Genomic DNA, 11,572 nt, shown 5'->3' on the forward strand with positions numbered 1-11,572 from the left:
TGAAAACTTAACTAACAAATAAAAGCTAGACAATTTTTAATGAAAAATTATATTCCTACAGTATTTATATAAAAGTTGCCAAAAAAGCTTTATTTTATATAGCTATAGTAATGCAAAATCAGACAATCAAAATACTGCGATTTTTAATATTCTTTACTTAACCCAAACCCGTTTTTAAAGGGGTGGGTTAAAAACTTATCATTTCATCACTATTTTCTTAGCAAAATGATTTCTTTTACAAATTTACAGGAAAAAATTACAATTTAAAAATTACATATATACATAGATTATCCGTGAATGCTGATAACTCAATGAAAGCATTGTTTTGATGTTTGCACTTCAATAAAGTCAGCATTTTCCGAAGCTGTTTTGATGAAGAATGTAAGAAGTGTTTGATTTTGAAAGTCAGAACAAAAAAAAAAATCCCCTCATATTTATTTTGAATTAATTTTTACAGAAGGTTGTTTTACTTCGAAATAATGATTGTATTGTTTCTTATGCCAATTTTAATTAATTTGAGAAATAATACAATCGGATTTTTTCTAAGGAATCCTTAAAATAATTAGAGGAACATTTGCGAAAATTATTTTTTAAACATTCATTAGCCATTTGGTGTGCATTCCGCATTCCTTTTTTATGTTTTATAAAATTCAGTTGATTATTATATTCCTTAATAAAAATAAAGCTTCCTAGTAGAACAGTTTTTAATAATAACTTTAAATTGCATTAAAAATACTGATTATAAAGTGAGTTATTTTATATTTTGAGAATGTGAATTCAACTGAATTTTAAAATTCTGCTTTATGGCACTTATCTAAAAAATTGTTTCTTGAAACTTTGATTGTAGAAGATATAATTAGATATTTGAATTGTGCAAGGATACAGATATTCATTTCATTTTAAATGTGAATTTGAAGGTTTAAACTGGATAATGGATAACTGGGAAACAGGGAAACTGGGATAAATAGAAATAATAACAGAACAATTGCACAGAAACAAATCGAATAGTTGAAATAGAAAGCATAATTCCTCTACTATAAGATATACAAAAGAATATGCTGATTTATCGAGTAGCATGGTTTTGTAAGCGGAATTAACAAAAAGATTTCCTTGAGGAATATGGCTTATTAGAAAACAAACATATCACAAAAAATCTCAATTATTTCATTTGGTAAATTTTTCATTTTCTACAGTTTATTTACACGAAGGCTCTTTTTCTATGAAAATATATTCTAGTCATCTCCTTACATCTTAAAACGACTTGTATATTTTCTTCCCACAGTTTCAAAAATTGAATTTTAATTCAACTTTTTAAATAAAAAAAAGTTTACCCAAATGTATTAGTCCGTACTTTTTTTATTTTAAATTCAATAATTAATAATTATATGTAAATAAGAAATCATTCCATTCTTTAAGTTCTGTGTGAAAATTATAAATTTGTATTTTTATCAACTACTTAATGCGCCATCCAATTGAAATACGCTTTGAATTTTATTTATTAAAATTTGCATAAAATATGTATTTAAGTATACAATGCTTCAAAATTAAATTGAATTGAGTATGTAACTGATACAATTTCTCATAATTTTAGAATTGATTTATATAGCATTTCAAAAATTTATTTTTCTGAAGGTTTAAAAAAAGAAATATATTGGGTTAATAAACGGATTGCCAAAATAAAACTTTGAAAAGTACTTAATAAAAAAGTTATAACGAGCTAACTGTGCTTTATTTCTGAATTGTGTCTACATTATCTTCTCTCATTCTGATATCTTATTTCTTTATAAAAAAAAAGAATAAAAACATCATGATGTGAGGACACTGTATAAGAATTTTTCCTAAAATTCTAAGTTGTTTTATTGCATTTGAAAAATGAAACTATTATAAATTAATGTAAATTTCTTAGTAAATAAATCTTTTATGAAATAATACAAATGTTGTAATTAAAAAGTAGAAAGTATATATTGCATGAATTTTAACGCTTCGTGGAATTCAGTTCGTGCTGCCATCTACAAATCAGTATGGAACTATAGAATTGACGAAATGTGAAAAAACCGGTAATTTATTTATTTATTTTTGAAAGACATTAAACATTCAATTTATTCCTAAATAGATGTAAGATCAAACTAAAAATTAATACAGAAAAGGGGCTGCTCAAGTTCTAAAACTTAGAAAAAAAATCTAATTCTTTCTGCTTATTATCAAAAGTGAGTCATCATCATTTCTTTACATCTGTTATTATTCTCTGAAATGTGCTGATAAATTTAAAATATCTATACATTTTTGATCCACTTTTACAAATTTTTTTATGTAAGTTTTTAGCTAGAGAGGTGTACAAAATAGCCTACCCAGAGTGTAAAAGGTCACGTGATCTGATTAGTGAGTACTGTGCATGTACATGTACGTGTTGCATTCTGAAACAAGAGAGAATGAACTTTGTAATGTTATGTTTAAATCTGTGTATACATTAATTGTAAATAATATATACACACAGTTTACAGTTCCTAGTAATAACAACTAAATATTGAACAACTTCATCGATTCTAAAGATTGATTTTCTCATTTATTTTCCAGTCACATGCTCTCATTGTACTCCATACTGCCTGATAATTCTCAAAATCTCTCCAATGCACTAGAGTAAAACAATGTTATGGATTCATTCTGATTTAGCCGCGCTTTGTAATCATTAGAAGATATTTTATTTCTTTCGATCTTGTAAATAAAATTATTTCTTCTAAAATCTCTTTGCTTTCACATATAAAATAATACAATAATAAGACAATGTAAGGAAATAATTAGTCCAATACTTAGAATTTCCGATGGATACCGAAATATGAGTCAGAGCGACAGTTGTAGTCACAAGATAACAGGTCAGTTTCGTCAATACAAGCCACTGGATTAATGAATTATTGTGTTTACATGCATGCGGTAGTATAGACCAACAAACGGTGAATCGTTTGAGTGATCTGATATCAAAAGTTGACGGAAATCTGTATTTTAGATGCTAAACATGTGCATCAAATTTTATATATACCAAGCTCTTTGCGTTTTGTAGTTATAGAGTTCACTTTTACTTGAACACCCAGACTTCCTGTGAATGGATTTCCTTCTAAATTTGATACAAATAAATTTGAGCCCCAAATTTGGTCATAAGTCCATATTCTTCCTAGTTAACTCAAAGTATTTCTAAGTTGTTATGTTCACGGACAAACAAGCATAATGCTAAATTTCTGTTGTCGAATTCAGTGAAATCTGAAATATGGAGATTTCTTTAAAATTTTGAGTTCGAATTTTTGGACTATTACAATATTTCCTCTATATTATATATACTAGAAAATAAATATGTAAATAACGTTCCGAAATACAATTCTGATAATTCAAATCAATAACTTTAGATTTCCTTTTTTAAAGATAAACAGCATTTTTTCTTTATAATCTCTCTTTCTCTTTGTTGCTTTAAGCAAAATGCAACTAAGGAAGGCAATAAATAAAAGCAGTAGAAAGGCAGTTTTCAAACCTAAACAGGTATTATAAACAGTTCTTTCCTATATATTTTGCTCTACTTTATACCGTCAAGGACAGCTTTGTATTTCTCAAAGTATTAGACAGAAGCTGTAAAATAAGGCTAAACACAATGTGAATTTATAATACACAGCTATGGTTAAAACGATGAATAATTTCTAAATTTAACCGTAATTTCATTTAATGCTCAGACAAATCCAATGGTGATTATTATTAATAACAAACATTTGTTCAACGGAGATATTGATTATATTTAGATCCAGTTGATTCGTTTAGATATAATTTCATGTTTATGATTCCTTAAATCGCCAGATGTTAAAGCCGTCTGTTTTAATTGCTATATATATATTCTGTGCTTTGTGTACATGAACCTTTCTAATAGAGACCAGTGCTTTTAAAAAGATAAATGTAAGATTTATTTATCATACGAATTCCAGAGTATCGTATTTTAATTTTTTTTATTCGTCTTGTAAAGTACATAAAAACACAGGCATTAAAAAGAATTCGCAACTTTCAACAATCGCAGAAAATCCTGCGATTAATATTTGATGAAACAATAACAAAAGTGACACAATGATAATTTCAGGAAAACCATATTATCTATTGTTAGAAATTAAGCAAAAAAAATCCAAAATGCAGCAAACATTTTTTTATGAGTATTAAACTGGTGTAATTAAAAACGCAATCGCTCAAATTTCCTAAAATTCATTTTTGTGCAATAGTATTTTTCATCCAATTTCCAATAGTATATAGAAGCCATCCCCCCCCCCCCAAAAAAAAAACCCCGCCAAAATTCAGCTTAATTTTTAATTAATTAAAAATTTAAAAAATGCTTCAATATGTGCATTTTAAGTCTTGAAGGTTTCTAAATTTGGTAATTATAAGTCAAACAGTTTGGACTGTAGAGGGTCGACACACACGCATCTTCTTTATATTTGCAGATTCTGTTGTGAAATTGAAGCGAAAAGCAACATATCTATTTAGAGGAACATAAATAGACCCAAACATCAAGGTCTTTCCTTTGGGTTCATCACATGACATTGGGACAACCTAGCGAAGGACATTTGATGCCCATTCTATGCCATCCCTTCGCATTTGAAAGGCATTGTTTGGCTCCATACTCTTCATTTTATCTAGAAGAAATTCAGAAGAAAGCGATGTATTTTATCTGATCGTGAAAGCATCCAAAAAGTGAATTTTGGTAGGTGAGTGTCAACGGCTTCGTTATGCAAATTGGTTAAAATTTAATATTACCACTTTATGCTCTTATCCAACTTGACTTTGATAGGGAAAAATTCACCTTCGCTGCAAATTCAGATTTGTTATTAATTAAATGCAATATTTCAAACTTTTAAAAGATAAAAAGGGATATAATTGTATAAAAAGGGATATAAAAAGGGATTGTAGTTGAAATTATAGAATTAAGAATAAGGCATATTTCTGACCTCCAGTTTCATGTAATCTTTTTATTAAAATTTTAATTTTGCTAATTTAATAACAATATATTTGAACAAACCACAAGGAATTGGTCAAAATAAAAATTTTACTTGAAAACTTCGTTTAAATAAATTTTATAAAGGAAAAAAAAAAATAGAAGGCATTTTTTAATTCACGGAAACATTCCCATTACATTTTAGCAAAAACATTGTTTATATATTTTAAAAACATTTCTGAAAGATATGTAATTTAGAAAATATTTAAATTGCATTAAATTCGTAAAAAATGGCTAGATTAAAAAAATAATTTCTTACAAAATTGAATAATTATTTATATCGAATTTTTTTTCAACCAAATTTTCTTATTTTTAACTATTTTACTAACATATTTTTTAAATATTTTGTTATTTTATTTTTAACTAGTTTGTTTAATGATTATAGGATCATTAAATGAAAACATCTTTAAAAAAACATTTATTGTTTGATCTTTATTTGCATTTTTCTAACTTAATGTGCTACTTATTTTGCATTTTTCTAACATAATGTGCTACTTATAAACAAATAGCATCCAACACAAATATCCTCTGAGGCTACTACAATTCTGTCTACTGTAATTGCTTTGTTCTCTTTAGTTTACCTTTGATTCAATTCAAAGTTCATTAAGTTTATAAGTAATGCCAAATAAAAATATAATTTCTAAATTATCTCTGCTTTTACAGATACTAATCAACACAAATATGCTCCTTGTATTTTGATTATCAAAATGTATACATTGTTTTTTTTAGCTATTTTAATCATACTTAAAATTACTTTTATTTCATTTAATAACTAACCATTTAAGAATAAAATATAAAAAAATGTCTTCATTCTCGATAGTACCTTTTATGAATAAATTTATAAGATTAATTAAACATTAATTTTCCTATTTTTATTCTTTATTTTTAATATTTCAATTCTAATACTGGCGACAACATTAAAATGTAATCAATTACGGGAAGTATTTTCTCTCTCTTTGTTTAAGTTTTAAAACAACTGATGCCTACATAAAGTATATTCCGTGCCAAAATAAGAGAAATTTTGAAAACTTTGTAAATTTATTACATCATTTTTTTATTGCCAGAAATTCGTGTGCAAGTGGTGATTCTATGAACTTCACTTCTCCTAACTTTGCATTAAATTTTTCTTTTATGAAATACAAAAACAATTTTAGTATATAACGAAGCCCGCGATCATTCAACTTCATATTTTGTAAACGTTGTATTTGAAAGCCCTCTCGATATTTATAGTTTATGCAGAAACTTTCCTCTAATACCATAAATAGAAAAATGATAATTTCAGAATTTGTTGTATTTGTTCAATTGATTATTCAGAACTGGTCTTTATAAGCACCCTATATAAACTTTCTGTGAATTCGAACAATCAGCTTTGATTCAATTAACATGAAAGAATCTAATAACTTTGAAAATTGCAAGGGATTTGTTAGGATTCTTAGAGACCCCTTTCGTCAAATATCGAAACCTGAAATCATCCTATGGCTATGCTTTTACGCATTTATTAGAACGTTTATTTAAATACATAAAATTTATTCCAAAGAAAAAAATATTATCTGATAAATTACATCTTCAAATGTTTATTTATTTATTCTTTCCACATTATCGAACTTCTATTTAGATATAGAAAACCATAAATGGTTGTATGACAGATGCGTACAACCATTTGCGTACAGCTCATAAAAAAGCCAATAAATCACGCGTAGCTCTTTGAAAAAAGGGGGTAGGGAGTAATTAGTCTAGGTTTGCTAAAACACATGTTATCTGTTGGCAAGAATATTTGGCGAGAAAATGTATCGGTATTTTAACTAAATTTTGATGCTTAAACACAGGGAAAAAAATTGTCTCTATGTGTATATGCTGGCTCCGTACACACCTTGCCGTCTGCCTATCAAATTTGGCAAATATATATTTTGGAGGGTAGGAAAGTGATTTTTTGAATTTTTAATTAGAATTTTAATTTATCAAAAAATAAGAGAATTATTTGATAACTTTCTAAAAATTTACAGTAAAAAATAGTTTTTACTTCCAAATCATATAAATTCTCTGCATTATTCATTCAAAATCAAAGTATGCTAAATATAGTTCTCATGAAATGAAAATCAATAAACTTTAAAAAAATCCGAAATAGAAATTCCATTCTAAAAAAAAATACACCTGAATTTAACTATTATCATCACAAACGATTCCCATTGTTTTAAAATAAGTGGATCATTTAAATGTGCATTTCAGCTAATTAATAGCACATAAATCAATAAGAGAATTTAACAGTGATAAATTTACTACTATTTGAAATTAAATTTGTTCAAAGGTTTTGAATTTCTGGAACTCAAATGAATAATTCAAATACACATGAAATAAATAATTTAAGAAGCCTGATATAATAAAAATACATCTTATCTTATATTTAAAAATCTAGTATTCTCTTTTATGTGAAAACTTTATCTTTTCGTACGTAAATATAAACGGAAGATCTTGACTATAAAACATACATGCTATCTAAGATCTGTATTCTTTTTGCAGAATAAAATTAAGCAAAGACTGATAAACCAATAAAATTAATGATTTTTTTTAAAAATTTAAGATAATTACGTAAGAAAATATTTTTTGTATTAATATTTTTAAATGCACTGAATTGCATATTTTTTTCTTCCAAATATACGTGTGTTAAATTTAGTATCTCTACGTCCAATGGTCGATATTTTAAATAGAATGATAGACGCATATATATACATTCACTTTCATTCTTGGAAGAAAATCTTATTTTGTTAATTAAAACTTTTAGATTAAAGTCTGAATATTCCACACTTTAATTTTTGAATAATTTTAAACGAAAAATTTGGAGATATTTGTGAAATTTAAAATATATGCTCCTGTGTTAAAAGCCAATTTTTTCCACCCCTCCCCCCATCCTTTGTGTGTGTGTGCGTATGTTATTAGGTAATTTTTTATTTAAGTTCCTAAAACAGTCCTTATTTTATTTTATGAATTAAAAATAAAACTCGGGATATTTTAATGGAACATTACAAATGAAAATGGAATAATAATACGTAAGAAAGCATTTTTCACAATTTTTAAACTTATCCCGCATTTACTATTTATTTGATTTTTATAATATTGCAGTGTATTGAATACTATGATCTAAGAAATCATTTAAATTATTTTTTTGTACATAGTAGCATTAAAGAATTAATGCTCTGTGAAATATTCCTTCAAATCCAATACAAACTCACCAAACTTTTAGCCTATATTGAGAAAAAAAATTATAACTGTTACATAAGTATTATAATGCAGTTTTTTTTATTTAGCAATATACTAATAGGAAATTATTCATTTTATTTTAATTACAAGATTGCAAATTTCTATAATGGAATACTGAAGATTTAATCAAAGTTTCATGTATTATGAATGAAAGTAAATTACAGAAATAGAAGTGAATGTTCACTTATATAGTTATGAAGAAATAAAACATCTCTTTAAAAACTTCTTTAATGTTACAGCAAGTGTTTCTTTTGCAATGCAGTAAAAGAAGTCTGACTTTATTTTTTTAAATAAAGAAACTAATGTTCTAAATTCATTTCCTCTTAAAATCTTATATGGATCTCGACTGACTTCTGAAAACTATGGGCTCATTGTGAGATAACCAGACTTTTTCCATAGCAAAATATATGCAAATTGTGCATTGTTTTCACGAAAAAAATCGCTTAAGAACGTCCGAATCAATGGTAAAATCGAAAGATGCCCTTGAAGCCATTTCTATTAAATATAATTAAATTCTCAAGAGATTTGAATCTACTATACAGGAGCTGTTATGTCAACAGTCCAAAAAAATTTAAATAATTCTAACCTGGGGGGGGGAGGGGGCAAGATTTTTAAATAGGTAAAGTTGGCAAATGTCAAGGAACCCCTCAGCTCTTGATAATTTTTAATAGTTGTAGAAAGGTAAATAGTTTTATACTTTCATTTAATGACAGTGGGCCGTGCAGTCAAATTTATTCAAGTTATAATCAAAATTATAAATTAATTTTGAGACTTTACTCCAGTAATATTTCTAATTACCATTTACTCGTTATGCTATTTTATAATCCTAAAAAATTTGAAGCTTTACAGTTTAAAGAAATATATTCCCTCCTTTTACAATATTATTTAGAGTGTTATAGAAAGTTTTCTTTTGTTTTCGATATTTTGCTTAAAATTAATTTTACGTCTTGACAGTGCACTTTTTTTATTTGTACAATATTGAAATGGACTTTTTAGAAAGGGACTTGCGACTTCAGTTTTCAAAATTTACTACTTAAAATTGGTGAATAAAAATTAAATTAAAATCAATAAAAAATTTGGAGGGAAAAAGGGGCTTTGAGATTTGCATTATCTCAGGGCCCCAGGAAGGTTTAAAACGGCCATGAATTCTTTTGAAATTAGAAATAATTACATTGTTTAAAATATGGAAAAAAACGCATAGCTAATAAGTAAACATTTCAATAAAGGGGTAGATGTATATTGTTGAAGAGTATTTTACCAGAACTTCATTCAACACTATTTTTAATGACTTTTTGTACATATAAGAACGATCTTTAATGAAATTAAAGTTTCTGAAGAAAATATACTCCATATATTAATGTAAAAATCCTTTTTCTTAATTTTGTTTTATATTTAACAGTAGATTTCGATTATAGTTTAATGAATAGTGCAACTAGAAGAAAATTAAATTTGAATTCAGCTAATATTTCCTACAAATTTTCGCAGGTACAAATGATCAGTTAGCAAAATATTAATATACTTCTGATTTAGTAAGCTGCTTATTTTACGCACCTTATACTTAAAATATTTCATACATAAAGTGCAAAGTCGTATAATGAACAAATAATTTATCTTTATCAGAGTACAAATTTTTGAAAAGAATGTAACAACATTTAAATTAAATCTACGATGATAAACAGAAAAGTTTAAATTTGAATGGCGTTCTACTCTGGAAACTGATTTTTTAAAAACAAATACAAATCCCTCCTTACAAATCCTTCCAATTCCACTAACCTCATTTAATTGTACTTTAAATTTAAGAAATAATTTTTAATTGCCTATATTTAAATAACGAACTTATTGAATTAAATAAACGAATCAAGAAGAAATAAATCAAAAATTAATGAAACGCAAACTCTTTCGTTTAATGTAAAACGTTACATTTATGTAAAGTAATGCATTTATATCTGAAATCTAGAAAACATTATTATTATTTCGAAGTGGGTACACTATTTATATGAGCAGAAATATCTTTCCCCAATGTTTTTATCTTACATTTTTAAATATATACATTGAAAAGCAATACATCTTTCATAAAAAGCAAGTAGAAATTACTCCTATAGTATTAAAACGCATGAAATTATATTAATGAACGTATCGGTAAGTATTCGAAATTGTGTCAAACATCAGGCTAACTCTCGCCAAATATGACACTTTTAGATAACGTTTAAGATGTTGTAACCTCTTCTAGAACTGAACCTTCTCAGTAACACAACCACATTGTAAACGAGACAACTGATTGACAGTTTTATGATTCGTACGCAAATGGTTGTACGCATCTGTCCCACTACCGAAATAAATATGAAAATATTTCATATGTCAGATTTAACAGCAAAATAAGTTTGAAATAAATTAAAATAAGTTTGAAAATTTTAAAATCACCCTGCTTTATTTTTTATTTAAAGCAAACATGCTTTTTAAATATGTTATTTAAACCAAAAATGTTGAATTATTATATACGTTTAGATTTATGGAGTTCGATACTGGCTTTATGCCATTCCTCTTGAAGCGAAAGAATGTTTTTTAAGGAAAAAAGTTAAGTCAAGAATTTTAAGACAAAGGATTTATGAGGGGGGAAAAAAGATGGTTTTCAGATATCATGTTTAGCTGATTTTGATACATGAACAGGATAATCTTTTTTTTTTCCTTCTTACTTTATATACTTATATTTTATCTGTCAATAAGTTTCTCGATTTCCACGCAATATTATGACGGTTTATTATTGTTAGGGAACCCATTTTCACAATATTTTTAATGTTTTAACTTATATAAATTTGGCCTTATGAAATGTGTATGTTAAAGCCTTTATTGCTTTGGATGTTTGATTTACTGGCTGTTTTAACCAAACAAATAAACAAAACAAACAAAAAATCAATATATATAGAGAGAAACTTGGAAAAAGTTTTGTAATATAAAGAATATTGCTATATAACTCTTTAGGTGGTGAAATGCCCTTTGCATAAAGCCAAGATGCTTATTTACAATAACAGGTAGCTAATGATATTCATAAAATAAACGGTGACAAACAAAGGCGGTTAGTGCATCCATAAGATAAATGCATATAATTCTTCTATATATAATTCACCTTAGAAAAAGCAGAACATTAATATCTTATCGAAGATAGAAGATAGTTGATGGAAATCTATTCGAACTATAAATCTGTTTGAAAGGTGCAGTTAGAAGATAGTTGATGGAAATCTATTCGAACTATAAATCTGTTTGAAAGGTGCAGTTAGATGTAGGTTTCCTAGATGGCAGCACGAG

Source organism: Argiope bruennichi, chromosome 3 (assembly GCF_947563725.1).
Source record: "Argiope bruennichi chromosome 3, qqArgBrue1.1, whole genome shotgun sequence".
Lineage (NCBI taxonomy): Eukaryota > Metazoa > Arthropoda > Arachnida > Araneae > Araneidae > Argiope > Argiope bruennichi.